General features: G+C 37.5%; 1 long non-coding RNA gene across 2 annotated transcripts; it reads right to left on the reverse strand.

Annotated features, from left to right (window-relative positions):
* Positions 1–1,248: 1,248 nt before the first annotated feature.
* Positions 1,249–20,744, reverse strand: LOC137214575 (uncharacterized). Of its 2 annotated transcripts, XR_010938942.1 has the most exons (7): positions 19,921–20,744; positions 14,011–14,263; positions 13,213–13,287; positions 11,439–11,525; positions 6,453–6,610; positions 3,609–4,411; positions 1,249–2,959 (listed from the first exon to the last, which is right to left on the reverse strand). It is a non-coding gene; the product is annotated as an uncharacterized lncRNA (long non-coding RNA). The 2 variants fall into 2 exon arrangements; XR_010938941.1 differs by having other exon boundaries at positions 1,249–4,411.
* Positions 20,745–22,738: the final 1,994 nt, after the last annotated feature.

Raw genomic sequence — 22,738 nt, forward strand, 5'->3', positions numbered from 1 at the left:
ACAAAGTTGTGCTAATTTCTGCTGTACAGCAAAGTGACTCAGTTATACACATATATACATTCTTTTTTTATATTCTCTTCCATTATGGTCTATCCCAGAAGGTTGGATATAGTTCCCTGTCCTATACAGTAGGACCTTGTTGTTTATCCATTCTAAATGTAATAGTTTGCCTCTGCTAACCCCAGACCCCCAGTCCATCCCTCTCCCTCCCACCTTCCCCCTTGGCAACCACAAGTCTGTTCTCTATGTCTGTGAGTCTGTTTCTGTTTTGTAGATAGGTTCATTTATGCCATATTTTAGATTCCACATATAAGTGATATCATATGGTATTTCTCTCTGACTTATTTCACTTAGTATGATAATCTCTAGGTCCATCCATGTTGCTGCAAATGGCATTATCTCATTCTTTTTTATGGTTGAGTAGTATTGCATTGTATATATGTACCACATCTTCTTTATCCATTCCTCTGTCCATGGACATTTAGGTTGTTTCCAAGTCTTGGCTATTGTGAATAGTGCTGCTATGAGCACAGGGGTGCATGTATCTTTTTGAATTAAGAGTTTTGTCTGGGTATATGCCCAGGAGTGGGATTGCTGGATCCTATGGAAACTCTTTTTTAAAGGAACCTCCATACTGTTCTCCACAGTGGCTATGCCAACTTGCATCCCCACCAACAGTGTAGGAGGGTTCCCTTTCTCCACACCCTCTCCAGCATTTGTTATTTGAACTACAGGTTAATTTTAATAATTTGTTTTAAATAGGAACAGCTTAAATGTCTACTACTCAGAATGAAAGAATGGTTAGGAAACTCTGCTTCATTGACGTGGTATAATATGAATCCACTCAATACCATTACAAAATGTATGGTAATGGCAAAAATGCTTATGTTAACATAATCATATAAAAACACTGATGGCTGCATAAAATTAGTATGTGAGCTTGGAGCTGAAAGAAATTTGCAAATAATTTAATTCGTGATGGAATTCATTTTTCTTTATCTTCTTTATTCCTGCGTTAATGTTCTTTCATAAAATGAGAATAAAAATAGTGAAGAGGTCTGTTTTAAAGTCCAGCACAAATATACTGCAAATGTTCTGAGTCTACAGTCATTGAATTCAAGTGCATTCATTTTTATGGGCACTAAAGGAAATGGAAACAACGATGGTTGTAGTGTTCAACCAATTCAGATTGAGGATGGATTACCAGTTTGTTAAGAAAATATAACCACATTCTCACACAGCCCACAGTGAGTCCATGAAAAAAGACTACTCCACTTTATTTCCTTTTTTGGAGGAGCAGGTGTAGATAAAGAAAGCACCGTCCCAAGTTCTCTTTGCTTTGTTTGACATAATTGAGCTCAGGTGGATACATTCATGATGTGTACACGAGGCAGTGGTGGAGGAAACAAAGGTTTTGGCAAGGAATTTTTTTAAGAAGCTCAAGCTACAACAACAAACAAACAAGCCAACCTCATTTGCAAACCACTAGTGTTATAGTCATGAGAAGAGAAAATAAAAGGAGGCAAAAGAAAGGAAAAAATAGTTTCTGCTTTTGTATTGGCATAAAAACATCAGATGTAAGACAGTTCTAAGAAATTATGAAAAAAGATAATGTCATCAGAAGAGTTATTATCAGATAAAATATTGACTAAATATAACTTCAGCTTCGTTCTCACGAGCATATTTTCAGATCTAAATAAACTATAAGTTAAGTCAATATCCTGAACCTAGGTTTCAAAAGGACTGCAAAATCCACTGGAGCCAGTACAAAACAAAAGAAGACCATTTAAAAAGTTGGGTTTGTTTATTTGTCAGCTTCAGAAACATACCAGTGAAGAATTTTCCCTGAGTAGTAAGTTAGACAAGGGGGAAGTCCTGGGTTTCAAAGGTTTGGAAGAGGATTTCATGGTGGGCTTTCCGATTAAGGATTGAAAGCAGATAGGGGGAATGCGTCCATAGGTCTGTTCATGATTAGTTAAAACAAATCGCGTTGCTCCTTTGTCAGGAAAGAGTCTCCAGTCAGGTCCAGTGCCAGGCTAGCATATGTGGGTCAAAGTTGGTGATTCTCTAACAATGCCAGCTGGTTAGAATTTTAGTGAAATAGTTTTCATTTTGATATCTCCTAGGCAAGTGCTGCCGTAAGGGAAAACTCTTCCTTTTACACAATTATAATTAAAGAAAGCTTTCTAGGAGATTGGTCTTGGAGCAGTAATGGGATATAGTATTGTCGAAAATGTTTATTCCCAGCTAAATTACATTGGAGAAAGTCTATTTCAAAAGCCCTTCAATCCATGAGTTACATAAACAATGACTAAAAATGACTAAAGGGGATAATCTCAAAGCAGAGTAACAGGCCTTGCTCAATCTAAATCAGAAATCAGCCATCACAAATTGATCTTTACCAGTTATAGAGATAGAGACACCATATGTGTACACATACATATATTTGTACACATTTGCAAAATATATATTATAGGTATATATAAATAAGGTTAATGTATTTGAAGTATAAGAGTAATAAAAGAAAAACCTAGGTACCTCTTATTCAGTTCAAGAAATCACACAGTCCACTCTTTCCATTGACCCCCCGTTTAATCATTAACTTGCTTTACTTCGTAATTTTACATACATGCATAGATATATAAATTAAATTACTTTTAGTTTTATGACCTAGAATCAGGTTTGATTCTGCAAGCTATATTTAGTTTATAAATTTTATAACATTTCAGAAAAAAATAAAGTATCATACTATTGATAAGGTTTTAGAATCTAGGCATTTTTATGAACTCAAAGAATCAAATATTTAGCATTCTAAGTGGGTAGGGGGAAAAAGAATGTAATATTTATAAAATATTATAGGGGAGGAAGAAGTGTAATATTTATAACAGCAAGCTTTATTCTTGTAGGGGAAGGAACAAAACCTTTCTCCCGCACCCTCCTAAGTTCTCTGGCTGGGGCCCTGCAAAGAGAGAACCACAAGAGAAAAACAGAAGTTTAGTAACATGTGTGTCTCCCATATACAAGGGAGCACTCGGTGAGGAGTAACTCAAAGCGGGTGGTTAGAACTTGGGCTTACTTGGCATCTTAACAAAGAACAATACATTTTTAGAGAAGTGATAAGACAAAGCAAAGGACTTTGAGTTTCCAGGGCAGCAAATTGTGGGAACGTAAATACGTGGGGAAATAATGGAAGATAAGGGTGATTAGTCACCTCTGTTGTAAAGATTCCTCGCCTGCCATCTCTGGGCTCATCAGGGTCTAGAGTTTAGAGTTGTCCCAGGTGACTAACTTCGGTCCTTCCCGGTAGAGAGGAGACAGGACACCTTTACAAATTTAGGTCCTGCTTTTCGGCAACTGGGGGAACGCAGAGAGCTTCTCTTGTAGCTGCTTCTTCTCAGTTGCCATCAGCTCAAATTAATCCTTATGCCAGAGTGCCCTTTCAGGTGGCATATTCTGCTACTCTTCAGTATTCGATAAGAATTATAATAAAAACCAGGAGGACGTAGGATACGAAAAATAGGGTATGGACTCTGAAAACTAGAGTAATAATTCACTGTTATTATGCACACTGTTGATCTTTGACACGTGATTAAATAGCCATCATGTACCTTTCCATGAATCTGCGTCGTAGATCGGTTTCATTTCCTTTTTTGTTAGGAGCCGCTGTTCGTTAGTAGACTCTTCAGACCCGAATAGTAAAGGATAATAATAAAGGCTCCAGGAGAAGCAGGAACCTGTGGGAGTAGATTAAAATAACTTTACCTTTACATAGGACTTTAGAAGTTGAAAAAGCAGGGCCCTGGGTAGAAAACCAAAATTACCTTCAGTCCTCTGAAGAGAGAGAAGAATTGCCAGTATCTAGAAAGGAGCAATTTGCATTTTAAGGTGTATCCAATGATCTGAGAGACAGCAACAACACATCAGGTGGATAACAGGCTTGCCGCAGGTGGAGTTTTCTTAACATCTCTATTTAGTGCTTGGATGCATCTTCCTATTTTATTCTCTGTCTCCTGCTCTCCCCAAGTACTGAGAACTACACAGTATCTCAACTTATCATTTCTAAGGCTAACTACATCTAATTCTTATCATGGGTTGTAGGTGTGTAGACTAACTCTAAGAAAAGCTGTATTTCCACATCGCATTTTTTTTGCTGTATCACAGTGAAGATGTAAATTGCAAATCTCTTCACTTCTCAGATTGTGTGCTGGGTCCCCTGCCGTGACAGAAATAATACTCTTATCGTCAGAAGGTCAGAGTCTTCTTACCTATCCGGCCACCCACGGAAAGCACAGTTCTTGCTTCCCAAATTGGATCTTTTCCTTAAAAAGTGGTATCTTCTTTACCTCAGGGCACTCTTCTGATATTCATAACCTCAGGGCACTCTTCTGATATTCATATATTCTAAAGCCAGCTTCATGACCCAGAAGAGAAAAATGATGATGGTTTATGCTTCTTTGAAACTATAAAAATTCACAAGAACCTAGTTTATGTCCAGTTATCTGAATTTCCCCCATTAGGTAACTGATTTATTCAATAAAAGTAGTAGAGGAATGTTTCTCAGAAACACTTACTTTTCAGAAAAACACTTTCGGAATCCCCATACAGCCCTTTAGAGCGTTTCTCTGGAGACCAGGCTCACTGCCTGTGAGGATTAATTTCATGTGTCAACTTGGCTAGGTCACGGTACCCAGATATTTGGTTAAATGTCAGTCTAGATGCTGCCATGAAGATAGTTTTTGGATGAGGTGAACCTTTAAATCAGTGGAATTTGAGTAAAGGAGACCATCCTCCAGGGTGTGAGTGGGCCTCACCCACTCAGTTAAAAGCCTTAAGAGGAAAAGACTGAGGTCCCCCTGAAGAAGAGAGGCTTCTGCCAGCAGACAGCCTTCAGACCCAAGGTCAACATCAACTCTTCCCTGGGTCTCCAGCCTGCCCTGCAAATTTCAGATTTGCCAGCCCGAACAGCCTCATGAACCAATTAGTGTAAGTCAATCAATCTCCCTGAACGCACATGCGCACGCACACACCCCCCCCCATCAAGTCTACTTTTTCTGTACAATTCTCACTGATGTACACCCGCTCTGTACGACTGCTTTAGTGCTTTTTAAGAAACTTAGATATATAGACCAAGAGGGCCGTAATGTTACCCTCAGCTTCTCCAAACTCTGCACAGGATTCTCTTGACTCTAGGCACCAGACCTCCCTTTTCTAGAACATGTATGTTAGAAAACTGGTACAATTTTTTTTTCCCTGCCCCTTTGAGATATAAATCTCTTTAAAAGCCTCTTGGCAGTTTTACAGCCCAGCTCTTAGAATGTAAAGGGAGATAGCATCCCTACACTCCCCAGTTCCTGTGAGATTGTAAGAGCCCAGTTTTGATATGTGCTTTGTTCTTAGTTAGAAAACAACCTCCTGTCCCAAAGATAAGAGAGAGTATACTTTTCCTCCGGGGTAACTCCATCCAACAAGCACACATCGCCTGTGCTCTCCCTCTCACCCAGCCCTTATCAACCCTCCTGCCCTTGGCTTCAGTGGACTTGAGCTCAGACTGAGTTCTAGTCACCGCTTGCAGCGACTTGAGATGCACGAGAACTACAAAGGAGACCGTTTAAACATTCACCCTCTGTAGATCTGAATTGAGGTTCAGAACGTCCTAATTTTCAAGAGCGTATAAAGAATTTTACATGGCTGATGAGTGTGTAAATTGGCACAATCCCTTGAGAAAGATATGTCAATATCCGCTAAACCTGAACACTGGAATACCCCTGATCCAGCAAATCCGCTTCTAGGTAAACACCTGATAAAAGTGGCCACTGTCAGGAAAAACTGTGAGACATTTTGAAATGCACACCCGCCTGCACAAATGATTACTGGGTTTCTGTCTAGCTTCCCCTTCCAGGTTTTCTAATTCAGTATTTTTGAGCTACTTATAACTCTGTAGGTAGTAGGAAATATATAGTACCATAAATTATTCTTCTAGAGAAATGCTAATGAATTTAATCTCGAGGAATGCAATTGATTATTGTGCCATAAATGTTGATTAGTTTAGCATTTACTTGTAAATTCATTTCAGCATTCCTGATTGCCTTTATGTGGGTGTTCGAATTCTCCTTTGAACCAATGGAACATTTTGCTGACTTGCTAATTAATTTGTGAGTTATATAAACATCGGTGGCCTGTGTTCTTTTCATATTTGTATAAAAATTATGATTTTGCCTTTTTTAAAAAATGCATTATTTACCGCCACCCAAAACAAGGGCTAGATGATTCATGGAAGAATTATTTGTTAGTATGCCTGGGTAAGAAAGGGTTAACAGTGGGTCTGTAACTGTTTACTCCTGCTCTGGGGGGACAACTCAGGCAGTTTTGTCCTCCTTTAAACATACTGATGGAATTTACTGGCTGGAAGATAAATGAGGGTCTTCTGGGACTGCCGTACACCGATTTCTTACCTAGGAAATCCTTCCAGTACGCTGCACGTGCTGTGTCTGGATTGTACATTGTAAATAAACCTCTAGTAAGATGTGCAGGGGATGAGGGCTATCACGGCATCCCTCTGAACCCAAAAGGCATCTCGGTATAGAAAACACGGTGAGCTACGGGGCTGCATCTAGAGAGAGACAAAGTACTGATTACTGTTTTACAATGTCAGAGCATTTTATAAAAATTCTGCTGGACTCTCACCTGAAACGCTTGGAGGTGTAACTCTGTGATCACAGTATATTTGATTAACAACCCACAACCGATAAATGTGCAAGCAGTTTACAGCTCAATAAAGTTAGAGGTAAACCACAAAATATTGATAATGTAATTTATTGGCCTTTAGACAGCCAGTCTTATACATAATTTAGCAATCTTAGACATATTTAGACATTTCTTTCGTGACTAACAAAACAATCTCCCTGTTTCTCAATTGCTTTTTTTTAAACATAGTATTTGTCTGTTTATTCAAGGTTTCTTTTCTCATATTTCATCAAAGTTAAGAAAGTAACATTGTACTATTATTTTACTTACCACTAAAAAAGAAAATAAGACGTATTTTGATTTCAGAGATATTAAAGTACATTTATAATAAGTGAAATATGGTGTATCACTCAATTTTTTCAAAGTTTTATCCATATCATTACTATATATATTACATTTTATTCCTATAATGGGATCTTTACATGATGGTAATTTCTTTTTTTAATTGTACTATAGTTGATGTATATATAATATTAGTTTCAGGTGTACAACAGTGATTCAAAATTTTTACAGATTATACTCCATTTAAAGTTACTATAAAATATCTATATTCCCTGTGCTGTGCAATGTATCCTTGTAAGTTATTTATTTTATACATAGTAGTTTGTACCTCTTAAGCCCCTAATCCTATCTTGGCCCTTCTCTACTACTCTCTCCCCCCTGGAAACCACTAGTTTGTTCTCTATATCTGTAAGTCTGTTTCTATTTTGTTATTTTCAGATTCCACATATAAGCGATAACATAAGTATTTGTCTTTCTCTGTCTGACTTACTTCACTAAGCATAATACACTCCTGGTCCAGCCATGTTATTGCAAATGGTAGAATTTTATTCTTTTTCTAGGCTAAGTGATATGCACACACACACAGACACACACACACACACAAACACCACCTCTTCTTTATCCATTCATCTGTTAATGGACACTTAGCTTGCTTCCATATCTTGGTAATTGTAAATAAAACTTCTGCACACATTGGGATGCATGTATCTTTTCAAATTACTGTTTTTTTTTTTTTTTCTGGATATATACCCAGGAGTGGAATTGCTGGATCATATGGTAGTTCTATTTGTAGTTTTTTGAGGAACCCTCATATTGTTTTCCATATCGGCTACACCAACTTACATTCCCCCCAACAGTGTACAAGGGTTCCCTTTCCCCACACCCTCTCTTTTATTATTTGTAGACTTTTTGATGATAGCCATCCTGACAGGTGAGAGGTGATACCTCGTGGTTTTGAGTCACATTTCTCTAATATTAGCAATTTGTGCATCTTTTCATGTGCCTGTTAGCCAACTGTATGTCTTCTTTGGAAGAATGTCTACCCAGGTCTTCTGCCCATTTTTTAACTGAGTCCAAAAAAATATGGCCACGATTTATGTCAGAGTGTTCTGTCTATATTTTCCTCTATATTTATGTCACAGTGTTCTGTCTATATTTATAGTATCTGCTCTTACATTTAGGTCTTTAATCCATTTTGAGTTTATTTTTATACATCGTATTGGAGAACGTTCTAATTTCATTCTTTTACATGTAGCTGTCCAGTTTTCCCAGCACCACTTATTAAAGAGATTGTCTTTTCTCCACTGTATATTCTTGCCTCCTTTGTCACAGATTAATTGACCATAGGTGTGTGGGTTTATTTCTGGGCTTTCTATCCTGTTCCATTGATGTATGTGTCTGTTTTTGTGCCAGTACCATACAGCTGTGATTACTGTAGGTTTGTACTATAGTCTGAAGTCAAGGAAACTGATTCTTCCAGCTCCGTTCTTCTTTCTCACAATTGCTTTGGCTATTTGGGGTCTTTTGTGTCTCCATACAAATTTTTAAGATTTCTTGATCTAGTTCTGTGAAAAATTGCCATTGGTAATTTGATAGGGATTGCACTGAATCTGTAGATTGCTTTGGGTAGTGGAGTCATTTTCACAATGTTGATTCTTCCAATCCAAGAACAAGGTGTAGGTCTCCACCTGTTTGTGTCATCTTTGATTTCTTTCATCAGTGTCTTATAGTTTTCTGAGTACAGGTCTTTTGCCTCCTTATGTAGGTTTATTCCTAGGTATTTTATTCTTTTTGATGTGATGGTAAATGGGATTGTTTCCTTAATTTCTCTTTCTGATCTTTCATTGTTAGTATGTAGAAATGCAACAGATTTTTGTGCATTAATTTTGTATCCTGCTACTTTACCAAATTCATTGATGAGCTCTAGTAGTTTTCTGGTAGCATCTTTAGGATTCTCTATGTATAGTATCATGTCATCTGCAAACAGTGACAGTTTTACTTCTTCTTTTCCAATTTGGATTCCTTTTATTCTTTCTTCTTCTCTGATTGCTGTAGCTAGGACTTCCAAAACTATGTTGAATAAAAGTGGCAAGAGTGAGCATCCTTGTCTTGTTCCTGATCTTAGAGGGAATGCTTTGAACTTTTCACCACTGACCATGATTTTAACTGTAGGTTTGTAATATATGGCCTTTATTATGTTGAGGTGTGTTCCCTCGATGTCCACTTTCTAGAGAGTTTTTATCAAAAATGGATGTTGAATTTTGTCAAAAGCTTTTTCTGCATCTACTGAGATGATCGTATGGTTTTTACTCTTCAGTTTGTTAATGTGGTGTATCACATTGATTGATTGGTTTGTGGATACTGAAAAATCCTTGCATCCCTGGGATAAATCCCATTTGATCATACTGTTGGATTCAGTTTGCTAGTATTTTGTTGAGGATTTTTGCCTCTATGTTCATCAGTGATACTGACCTGTAATTTTCTTTTTTGTGATATCTTTGGTGTTGGTAGCAGGGTCCTGGTGGCCTCACTGAATGAGTTCGAAAGTGTTCCTTCCTCTGAAATTTTTGGGAAGAATTTCAGAAGGATAGGTGTTAACTTTTCTCTAAATGTTTGTTAGAATTCACCTGTGAAGCTGCCTGTTCCTGGACTTCTGTTTGTTGGGAGTTTTTAAACTACTGATCCAATTTCAGTACCAGCAATTGGTCTATTCATATTTTCTATTTCTTCCTGGTTCAGTCTTGGGAGGTTGTACCTTTCTAAGAATTTGTCCATTTCTTCTGGGTTGTCCATTTTATCGCCATATAGTTGCTCAAAAACTTTTATTCTAAATTGATCTAAGGAAATAAAAATTTGTTCAAAATAATGATAGCAACAACATACTTGATTATGTATTCTTATATACGTATATGCTTATGTATATGAATGAAATGAATGCCAGCAATAACACAAAGGAAAGGGAGAAAGAATTAGGATTATTTTGTCATTATAAGGTACTCGCACTACTCATGAAGTTCATAGTGTTATTTGAACGTGGAATTGGATTTTTGTAAATGTATATTGGAAACTCTAGGGCAACCTCTAAAAAAATAAAAAGTAGTATAACTGAGAAAATGGAATTATATAAAATGCTCAGTTGAAACCATATAAAAAGGAAAAAGGATGGAAGCCAAAAATAGGAACACAGTACAGGACAACAAATAGAAAACAGTAACAAATATGGTAGAGGTTATCCAACTATATCATAATCACTTTAAATGTCAACGGTCTAAATACATTCAAGAGACACATTGTCAAAGTGGATCAAAAAACAAGACTCAACTATATGTTGTCTGTAACCTGTTTTAAATATACATTAGATTAGATATAGATTAAAAGTAAATGAATGGAGAAAGATATATCATAAGAATCAAAAGAAAGCAGGAATAATTATATTAATTTCAGAGTAGACTTTAAAGCAAGGAAAGTGATCAGGGATGAAGAGTGGCATTCCATGATAAAGAAGACATAACAATCCTTAATGTTTATGTGCCCACAACAGAAAATCAAACTACATGAGGCAAAAACTGATAGAACTACAAGGAGCAATAGATGAATCCACTGTTAGAGGTGGAGACTTCCGTATCCCTGTAGCAGAAATGGACAGATCCAGCAGGCAGAAAATTAATAAGGACATACTAAACTCAACACACCATCAATCAAATGGATATAATGTAGCCTACAGACAGCTTCATCCATCAACAGTAGACATCACATTCTTCTCGAGCTCACAGCAGCATTCACAAGACAGACCACATTCTGGGCCATAACACTCCTTAACAACTTTGAAAGAAGCCATACAATGTCTGCTCTCTGACTATGATGGAATTAAACTAGGAATCAGTAACAGATAGACAGCTGAAAAAATCTCCAAACACTTGGAGATTAAAAAAGATACTTCTCGGGCTTCCCTGCTGGCACAGTGTTTAAGAATCTGCCTGCCAATGCAGGGGACACAGGTTCGAGCCCTGGTCAGGGAAGATCCCACATGCTGCGGAGCAACTAAGCCCGTGCACAACTACTGACCCTGCATGCCACAACTACTGAAGCCCGCGCCTGGAGCCTGTGCTCCGCAACGAGAAGCCATTGCAATGAGAAGCCCGTGCCCCGCAAGGAAGAGTAGCCCCTGCTCTCTGCAACTAGAGAAAGCCCACGCCCAGCAACGAAGACCCAGTGCAGCCAAAAATAAAATTTAAAAATTTATTAAAAAAAACCGATACTTCTCAACACATGGGTCAAAGTAGAAATCACAAGAGAAATTAAAATTGAACTAAATGAAAAAGAAAATACAACTTATAAAAATGTGTGGGATGCAGTGATAGCAGTGCTTAGAGGGAATTTGGGTCTTTCTATTCATAGGGCAGCAGCCATACCTGCAGTTGTTCTTCTGCCAGATCCTCTTTCAGTTCCTCTGATTTGGGGGCTCGAAGGCTGTTTAGCTCAGAGGGCACCAGCTTCTCCTGAAAGACACCCGCATCATCAAGGCTGAAGACAATGCAAACATACGCAGGTTCCAATCTAGTCTCATAGGTTCCAGCTCATGTTTGTGGGTTCCATTTTGTCCATCATCACCCCATCTTACGTTCAGCTTCCCTCTTTAACTCCCTGCCCTGTTGACTTAACATCTAGCATCAGATACAAAGACAACAGCCTTTTAAAGACACTGCTTGACCAGCTCCCACAACTGCATAAGGTCAAATTCCTATGACTGATGGATAGATAACCTAGAGATTAAGTTCATGCTTAATGATGAATGACTGGCTATTTCCTTCTAACTTCAGGAACAATACAAGATGTTCATTCTTATCATTTCTATTCAGTGTTATTCTGGAGCTTCTAGCCAAGGAACTAATGGCTAGATAAAGAAATAAAATGCATACTGTTAAAAATGAAGAAATAAAATTGTCTTTACACACGGTATGATCATCTATGTAGAACTTTCTAAAGAATTTTCATAAAAAGCTACTGAAAAAAAGTGAGTTTAGCAAGTATACAGGATGTAAACCCAACAGGAAAGAGTACATTAAGTATACATGACTGCTCTTTTGAACTCTAGAGAAGAGAGATCTAATATGTCCTGACAGCAGATTAGTGGTATTTGGAAAGGGTCTCAAGGGAACCTCTTGAGGTGACGAAATGTTCTGTATCTTGAGATGTTGGTACTTACATTAGTGTATACATATTTTAATTCATGAAAATCTGTACTTGAAAGGGATGTATTTGCTTATGTAAATTATACCCCAATGCATTTCAGAAAAATTTTAAAAATCATCAACACATATCTAAATCCAATTTTAAGACTTTTGATAATCCCCGACCACGATAACCACATTCAAGAATATCCGCTCACACTTACACAGAGATTCCTTTTAAGTTTAGTGATTTAATTGACATGAGCTTAACTAAGTCATTGATGTCTCTGGACAAAGAGCTACATGTGAAAAAGGAGAATTTTAACTCTTTGATATCCATATATCTTGGGATCTCATCTAGGAATAATAGAATCTACAGGCCTGTTGAATAGAACTTTCTGTGATGATCTAAATGTTCTTGTACCTATCCTGTCCAATGTAACAGCCACAGGCTACATGTGGCTATTGCACATTGAAAGATGGCTACTGAACTAAAAAACTGAATATTTAGCATTATTTAGTTTTAATGAATAGATACTTAAATAGATATGCATTGCGAGAGGCCCCTATATTGACAGCCTAAAATAAAGGCCTTTTCCCCTGAATCTACTATTCAATGAGTCAAGCAATAAAAAAAGTCATCTCTCTTTTTTTTTTTTTTTTTTTTGCGGTACGCGGGCCTCTCACTGTTGTGGCGTCTCCCGTTGCGGAGCACAGCCTCCGGACGCTCAGGTTCAGCGGCCATGGCTCACCGGCCCAGCCGCTCCGCGGCATGTGGGATCTTCCCAGACCGGGGCACGAACCCGTGTCCCCTGCATCGGCAGGCGGACTCTCAACCACTGCGCCACCAGGGAAGCCCAAAAGTCATCTCTTAAAATAAGTAACCCCAAAGTTTTATTATAGGAAGCTGGAGTTAAAAGTCTGATACATTGTAAATTACAGAAGACACAACGCAACTGCAGAGAGAGACTGCAAATATATTCACTATAAATAAGCTTTTTAATTGGTATACAACCTGCTGGTTGGATCAATTTCACCAAGGGTAGCCTGTGAAAGAAGAACTGCTTGGATACATCTGAAATGGTGATCACTGCAAGTAAACAAGAATGATGGTATGAAAATATTCTCAAAGAAACAAAATATAAAATGACTTGAACTGGGAGGACACCATGCATCGAGCTTAGTGGCAGATTTCTGACAGTTCTGCTGAACCTGCTCATTCCTAGAAGTTGGCTCATTAAGATATTTCCCCCCATAAATTTGCTCCTTTCATGAAACGTTTTAAGCTGTGCCTAGTATTCTTAAAAGTAATTGCTTTCTCTGATTTGTTTTACTTAGTATGATAATCTCTAGGTCCATCCATGTTGCTGCAAATGGCATTATTTCATTCTTTTTTATGCCTGAGTAATATTACATTGTGTGTGTGTGTGTGTGTGTGTGTATGTATCACATCTTCTTTATCCATTCATTTTGAGATTGCTTCCGCAGCTACGAATATTGGGGTGAATATATCTTTTTGAATTAGACTTCCTGTCTTTTCCGGATATATGCCCAGGAGTAGCACTGCTGGATCATATGGTAGCTTGTATTTTTAGATTTTTAAGGAACCTCCGTACTGTTTTGCATAGTGGCTGCACCAGTTTACATTCTCACCAACAGTGTAGGAGGGTTCCCTTTTCTCCACACTCTCTCCAGCATTTTATTATTCATAGACTTTTTGATGATAGCCAATCTGATCTGGGTGAACTGATACCTCATTGTGGTTTTTGATTTGCATTTCTCTAACAGCGATGTTGAGCATCTTTTCACGTACCTGTTGGCCATCTGTATATCTTCTTTGAAGAAATGTCTATTTAGGTTTACTGCCCATTATTTGATTGGGTTGTTTGTTTTTTCGTTATTGTATATTTTGGAAATTAACCCCTTGTTGGTTGCATCGTTTGCACATATTTTTCTCCCATTCCATAGGTTGTCTTTTCGTTTTGTTGATGGTTTCCTTTGCTGTGCAGACGCTTCTGATTAGGTCCCATCTGTTTATCTTTGTTTTTATTCCTTTTATGTGGAATCTAAAAAATAATACAAATGAGTTTATTTACAAAACAGAAAGAGACTCACAGACATAAAAAACAAACTTATGGTTGCCGAAGGGGAAAGGGGGGTGGGGGGAGGGGGGTAAATTGGGAGTTTCGGATTAACATATACACACTACTATATATAAAATAGATAAGTAACAAGGATTTACTCTTAACACACGGAATATTGAATTTCTTGTAATAACCTATAATGGAAAATCTGAAAAAATATATATAACTGAATGACTTTGCTGTACACCTGAAACTAACACAATATTGTAAATCAACTATACTTCAATTTCAAAGAAAAGGAACTGCTAATTTTCAAATAGACATTCCTATCAGAAACAATACTGGAAAATAGTATTCTGCTTTTTCTTAAAGTGTGAAATCAAGACCTCAAAATACAAATAATCACTTGACCTACCTTTAATACACCTATAAGTCTTCACTTTGTAGAGAAAACAGTGATAATAAAGGAGTCTCTGGAATAACCTGCAATGTTTTACTCTCATTTATGATCTAAGACATGTCTGCCATGTACACAGAGGGCAAGTTGCAGTTAAATTTTTATCACTTACCTAAGTCTGGATTCAAAGGATTTGTTACTATAGAGGAAAACAAAGGTTCTCTCAAGAAACTATACTTAGCTATATATGTTAATATGGTCCAAGGAACACAATTTCATTGTGGATTACAGTATTCATCTTAGTACTCATTCAAATGTGATTGCTCTAATTTACGTTGCTGACCCTGTTTTCCTAAGTTTCTAGCAGCCCTTACATGTTTCTTCATATATTTAGGCAAAATGGACTCCAATATAATAATCTTGTAAGTATTTTGTCGTTGAAAATTGTATCTTATTCTTTGTACTCATATGAGTTATGTAGTATTTGTGACTTTATAGATGAAAGGATTCTATGCATAGTTAATTGGCTGAAGTTTCCTATTGAGTGAAATGTACAACAGAAGAGACACTGAACAAAAGATCCCGGGCCACAGGGATTTCTCCTAATTTCTGATTGATTGACTACATGCTTGGTCGAGTCAGTTGGTCTCTCTCATTTTAATATGCAAAAGCAGGAAAAAAGACATTAAATTATTTATATCATCCCATTAAAAAAACCCAGGTGATTTCTATAAATACATATTCTTATATGTATACATATATATTCTTATGAGAATATATCTCTCTTATATATGAGATAAAAATATAAATGGTTAAAGGGAACATATTAGTACAAAGATAAAAACTAAAGGCAAGGCTGGGTCAGTTAACCCTTAAAAAGGTTTTTAGTTCCAATATTCTACGATTCTATATTTGCAAATGAGTGTATAATTTATTTTACTTGAGTTTTGTAGGCTCTCTGTTTCCATGCTTTTCCATGCTTTTTGCGTTTAGCAACCAGATGAATATGTTGTAAAAATGTGTGTTTCGAAGACATTGTATTCTGAATTTATTTAAATCAAAATATATTTTACAAGAATTGCTTTCAGAACTTGAAAGTGAAATAAAAGTGCAATATTTAGGAATTTACTTTGTATCTTTGACTATTACGTTCATTCCGCACTGGTTATAAATTTACAGGCACATTTCAGGTCTGTATTTGATTAATATGCATTTTACTGAGGCTCTGTTGCTTCAAATTATCCTCTATTGTGGTAAAAATTATTCTTTTAAATCAGATTTTAAAAATCAGCTCACTATCCCCCTTATTTTCCAGTCTTCTTCCTTTGTTATATTGACTATTCATTTTAGGTATATTTTTCTAAATATGTTTTAGTAAACAACAACAAAAAAGTTCATATAACTACTACTTGTTGGTTTTATGCTTTATTGTTTTTATTTGGAGGAAATAGATTCATTAACGTTCTCTATGTTTTTATGAGCCCCTCTTATAACATTACATTAGAATGGGGGTGATAAAAATAGGACTCATCCCTTATGCGTTTCTTGTTATGATGGTGGCTGCCTGAACTGTGTGCTGCCAATAAGATCATTCTGCATATCTGAAAAGAGGGACATTATCAATTTTGCCGTGTCTGCTCTGGACGCTGGGCAGGTAAGCTTTAGCTTTTATATTACTCTGTATTTTCTCCCTCTGCTTTAGTGGTCCAGTAAGACTGTGCTATCTGCTCCATGGTGTTTTTTGTATTGATATTATTTTGTTTGTTTAGATTATATATTCCATGATTAAACAATGAGATCAATTATGCACTTTCATGAAGTTCTAAAATTTTTATTAAAAAATATAGGAAGTAGAAATACCTAAACCGTTCCAAGTTATCCTCTTTCAATAATGATAAAATGTATAATGTATGTATGTATATGTATGTGTGTGTGTGTATATATATATATATATATATATATATATATATGTATAATCCAATTTGGCACTGGATGGTAAGGTTTTACTTTCTTGGGCTGACACAGCATACAATTCAATGCTAGCGACCAACTGCAGTCTCCTCCTTGCTAGGCATCGTACCAAGTGATTAACATGTAAAACCTATAACATTTAACTCTCAAAGAAGCATTTTAGAGATTCTGGAAAAAGAGATAGCTACACAGAGATTAATTACCTTGCCCAAACCATAGCTGCAGAAAGGCAAGGAGCACACGAGTACATACACACACACACACCCCACCCAGCCCAAAGATCCAGCTACTTGTACTCTTGGTAATTATCCTATGATACTCTTGGTAATTATCCTATGACTTTCCCTTACCATCTCTACTGTAGCACAACTAAGAGTAATTATAAAATAAATTTAGAAATTTAGCCTTGGGAGTTTTGAACCAGTAGATTGCCATGACTGGGAGAAATCAATCTTGTTTGGGAAAGTAGAGTAGATTGCAAAATAGCTGTTAGAAAACAGAAACCAGAGTTTCCAAAAGAGGTATAAGTTTTTACAGTGATGAAAATGTGCTGCAGTTATAAAATGATTTTGACAATACAAATATCAGATTAAAAGCAGTTAAGTCTACCGAAATGCAGAGAATCTATGGATTTTTCCATCTTTTTTTCTTTTAGCTAAGTAAAGAGTAAATTAGAACTTGGTTGAGGTAATTTTAGGTAAGTTCTACAGATATTTTATGTCTTGTTCACAAAACAGGAGGTTCTATAGGATCCTCTCAGAGATGTTGATGTACGGATTATTCAGTGAGTTTCAGTGTTTTGTCTAAGGATCAAACCTTCTATTAGGTAAAAGACAAAACAAAATATGACTTTTGTCTGTAAACCATGAGCTAAATAAAGTAGGGCAAGCTTCCTTTATCTCCAGCCTAACCTCCATTCCAGGGCCGCCCCACAGAATCTCAGGGCTCATAACATGCTTTGAAAACCACCACCCTCTCTCCTGGCCCTCTTGATTGATAAGAAAGTAGTCATCCAAAGAGGTTAATGACATATCGGGGTTTGTAAAACTAGGATGTGGCTGCCGAGCCAGGGCTAGAACTTACGCAGTGTCCCCACTGGGGATGGCCCCGGGGTACATAGACGGGAAATTGTAGAAATTCCACAGATTACTAAAGAAAGAGGAAGAAGAATTAAAATACAGTAAGAATAAGTCTCAAAAAAAGCCCGGTTCTTGTATAGAAAGCCTTAGAATTCTACTAAGATAACAACTAAGGTACACAGATAAAAGAGATTCTGATGGACTGGAAAGATATCTCTTTTTCCTGCAAAGGTATATCAAACTATGTCATCTCAAGCCAGACCATGCTGCAGAGCAGTACATATTTTCATACTGATTGTTTAATAGGTACATGGCGCGCATAAAAACACCTGCAAAGATGCATAGCAAATATTAATGGCAGTTGTAGTTAAGAATTAAAACTGGAATCAGGGATATTGTGGAAGATTTGTGAACTAATGCACTCCATGCCCTGCTTGATTTTTTAAAACTATAACATAGAATTGTAAGCTAAAAACAGTATATAGTTAAAGCAACACCAGAAGATGGGTAAGCTCAAATATAACCAATAGTACCTTTTTCCTCTTGTTTTCTCTTTTTCTTCCTGTTTAGATTGACTTCATTGATGACCTGGAAGCTGAGTTTGTTTTTCTGATAAGAATGATGGACAGTTAAAAAACAAAAAAAGGACATGAGACTTGCAAATTAATGCTGATAGAATGTGAACAACATCTCTGCAGAGCAAAGATGAAATCATTCCTCTATGTCCCCCATTTATTTTGCAATCACATGATCAGCTGCTTTCAACACACTCTGTGTGTTTCTCTCAAAAAGAAACAGGCAGGCATTTTGGCAATGCTAACCTACTGGAGACAATTTAGGCAACTCATCTTGGAAAGACTTGCCGAGTAGAATTTCATCCCTGTGTGTTCAAGTGTGTGGGAGCGGGGAGGTATTTTTTCTCTTTGTATCATTGTATGTTAAATAGTTTCAATCCTTAGCGTTGCATTTCTTTCTTCCTCCCCCATTTTGTTCCTTGGCCTTCAGTGTGGTAAGCGGAATGAAGACCTCCCAAAGCCACCTTAAATTCCCTTTTGACTTGAAAGGTAACACGTTCACAGGATCTGGGAGTTAAATCGCACGTGGCATCAAGATGGCGAGCCAGCTGATTTTATAATGTAGAGATTATTCTGGATTATCCTGGTGGACACAATGTAAATAACAAGGGGTGTCCTTAAATTGCAAGATGGAGCCTGAAAGCAGGTTAAGAGGAAAGCAGTGTGATGTGACGAGGACTCTACCTACCGTTGCTGGCTTTGGAGGTGAGGGGAAGGGGCCATGAACCAAGGAATGTGGGTGGTTTCTAACCTGGAAAACAGAAGGAAATGGACTCTCCCCTCGAGCCTCCGGAAGGAAGGAACCCAACCCTGCCAACATGGTGATTTCATCTCCATGGAGACCCATGTCAGGTTTCTGACCTCCACAAACCAGACAATACATTTATACTGTTGTAAGCCACCCGTTTGGGGGGTAACTTGTTATGACAGATGGAAAACAGCCTGCCCGTCTCCTCATTTAATCTTCCCCGCACATCCCAGCCGACCAGGCTGGTTTGGGTGCCTCCGTTGAGGTCTCACACCCCCCCCCCCACCCTGGCTTGATTTCTCCCAGGGCAGTGGTCAAAGAGGAGTCTGAGGATAAATCCTCGCTTGTCAGAGCCTCCATCCTCTAATCTCCTGAATCTTACTGCACCCCTAGTTCAGGGTTGCTGTAAAAATGCACTGAATGTGACTACTGGTTACTATGTGCAAACAGTCATTCTTACTAATATAATTTTACTACAAGGCACAGATATAGGGTATCTACTGAGAGTACTCTAGGAGCTAATATGTGTCTACCATATGCTAGATTTTGCCGTGTTATCTTACATAGATTAACTTCATCTATTTGAAACAACCCTGTGCCGTAGGTACTATTATTAGTACTATCATCATCATCCCTGATCTATTTATTAGGAAATCAAACTAAAGCACAGAGAACTTGCTGACAGACTCCAAGGTAGGATGCTTTACCATCTCGTTTGCTACCTTGGCAGTCTGCCTCTTGAGCCCGAGTACTTAATCAACATAATCCGACAGCTCTTCAATATGTCCATATAAAAAAAGTCTACCCCCATAAATCACCTGTGATGCCACAAGAAGAGACTTTAGCTAAAAACGTTAAGGTTATCATACCTAGACTGACGGGTCCAGGCAGGGGAGTGGATGAAAGCTGAAATCATGTCGCTGCAAGGTATGTATACGTCAGCATGGCCTCCAGCCCAGGATTTTATGGGATAGTTTGCTCCTGCAAGAGACGCACAGGATTGAAGACGAATCATCCTACTGTATACGCTCGTTTTCATTTAGTAGGAATCCAAATTCATGGTGTAGGATCTTAGGAGGAGACGAAGATGCCTTGGAGGGATGTTGACGTGCTCTTGGTTTTAATGGCTCCAGAGTCACAGAAATGCGAGGACTCACACCGGGGTCGTGCTGGATCCTGGGTACTGGCTTCACCAGACACTGGCTTTGAGGCTCAGGGGCCCAGACCTCAGCTGTTGCGAATACTGTTTGTGGGTGGCTTACAGCAGAGACTGTCTCCCCAGGCTTAAGCCCAGATCCCATCTTACTTTCTGTTTTGCTGAACTAGAGCTATTTTGCTCCAGTAAAAGCATGTCATTGACTATTAGCTCTTTTTCTGGATCACTTTTCACTGCTATATACATGATTATCAAGTGACAAGAAAGAGGGAGGAAAACATTTCTCCAAGCATAATCAAAGTTCTTACTTTCTTGACCCTAGACGTCACAATACTTTCTACCAGTTGCATACGCTCAGATTTACAATTTCTAGATTCAGATGTTTAACAAAAATAACATTATTTTTATTCAGTGATTGGAAAGAGAACCTTCTAATAGTTTCTAGATGAAATATCTGAACTATTTGGAAGGCAAAGGGTTACATAACCTAAGTGGCAATGATATTCCAAATAGGCTGTTAAATCAGGGAAGATAATTATGATGTATGTCATATGCCCAAATAAAACTTTCCTGGTGACAAAAATAGTAGCACTATCCACTCTGATTGTGAAATCTATTTAACTTTTCTTTGAAAAGCGAACGTATGAAAAATTTTGCCTGGTACCTACTTGAAAATTAAAACAAAACCCAATGTAACCATAAAGATTATAAACTTGCCAGATTGGTTTCTTCAGAAAGACATTCAAACAAACATTGAATATGCATTCTCATAAGACAAACTCACAGAAGGAGACTCCAAATGCTGGAGTGAAGGTTGTCTCAGTTCACTGCATGTGAACAGAAAAGAACTGTTATAATATTCATAAGCCAACGTTACACAGAAGAGGAGATTTTTTTTCCCAAAAAAGCAGAGCACAGCATTTTATAATGCATCAAAGTATTCATATAGAACGTATTCATATTCAATAAGCCTAGTTGTATTTTATGATTAAGATAATATAAGACTTTGTATGAATGACATTCTTGACTTATTTGAAGAAAATAAACGTTTAATGCCATGAAGGCATACAATATAAGGACACATTTTTTTAAAAACAGCTTTTTCTTGGAGATTTCAAATTTAATGTTATAAAAAAAATCTATGCTGGTAAGAAATTCCAAATTTTACCCTAAATTTGGCGATTTAATGTCAGTTGTCTGTCTGCTTTCATCTCCCCACTTCTTTCAAGAGGGAAAAGGAAACACTGTACCTGTAATTGCATCATAATCATTAAAACATCCTGAAGGGAATGGACGAGGATGTTCTGAGTCCTTCTACAGTCTAGATATCTTCAGCCCCTACAGAGACGAATTATAGGAATAACTATCACAAAGAAGGCAACTTTCAAAGTTTACGTAACAGCTATAGAAACCAGAATAGTTTCAGCTAAAAAAAAAAAAAAATGCCCCAAACATTCCACTGAACTATGTCTACCCTCCTGAAGGCGTACACGAATGCCTAGCCGTATCCGCATCCATGGCTGTGGCTATTTCTGTCTATATCTACGAAATTTAGTTTTTTGCCTTATAAAGGGAAACTGATTCCTACCTGATTGTTCATATTTAATTTGAAATTTGGGCCTCTTCATGGAAATAAAGTATTTATTAAAATAGTGAAAATATTAAGCAAAAGGTGTAGAAAATGCCTTTAAATTTACTGACACTGATAGTGTCTCTGAACATGCAGAATTTATTAATAATTTATATAAAAAGAAAACACCAGAAAGCCTAAACAGTAGGGACGTGAGTAAATATGTAGGATGTAGTAAGATTCCATGTTAACTCAGATTTAAAAGGTCTTCCACTCTTTCAGAAGAGCATAAAATATGGCTTCTTACTATTGCTGATAATTGAAAATATAGACTAACAGACAAGTAATTCCCGATGCTCACTTAGCCAGTGGCTTACTTACTGTCTCAGAAACTTTCACAGAGGTGAAGCCAAAGCACAAAAGGGTCTGAGGTAACTTCTACCTGCCTTATTCCTCGTCATTCTTTGATTTGAAACCCAAAGTTCAGCGTGACGGTTTATAGGAAAAGTGTGGCTAAGCAAATATTCTGCACAATAGCAATGAAGAAACATCAGTCTCCGGAAAACCCAAAGGCGGTGTGATATTTTCCACAATTATTACAGAACACGTTGTCAGGAAGACACAACCCACTGAAAGCTTTTCTTAGTTACAAGCTGATTAATAACACTTAGAACTTGAGGCAACACGTAAGCAGTGATTTGTAAACCGCCACCCGTGGACGGAGACGTCGTAAGTCATCATTGGGGGTGCTGTTCATGGCGAGCCATGAAATTGCACTGGAGACACTTCAAAAAGCCAACACATTTCTTTTCATCCAAAGGTGACAGCAGGTCCTGACGCTATATAGCAGTTTATACTTTGGATCTCAATGAAGGTACTCCCAGGGCACTGTTTCCCGGAGCCACCATTTAAACAACACCATCAACGTCTTAAGTGTACGCGTTTAAGCCAGGCACGTCAC

This window comes from Pseudorca crassidens, chromosome 20, assembly GCF_039906515.1.
Source record: "Pseudorca crassidens isolate mPseCra1 chromosome 20, mPseCra1.hap1, whole genome shotgun sequence".
In the NCBI taxonomy this organism is placed as follows: domain Eukaryota; kingdom Metazoa; phylum Chordata; class Mammalia; order Artiodactyla; family Delphinidae; genus Pseudorca; species Pseudorca crassidens.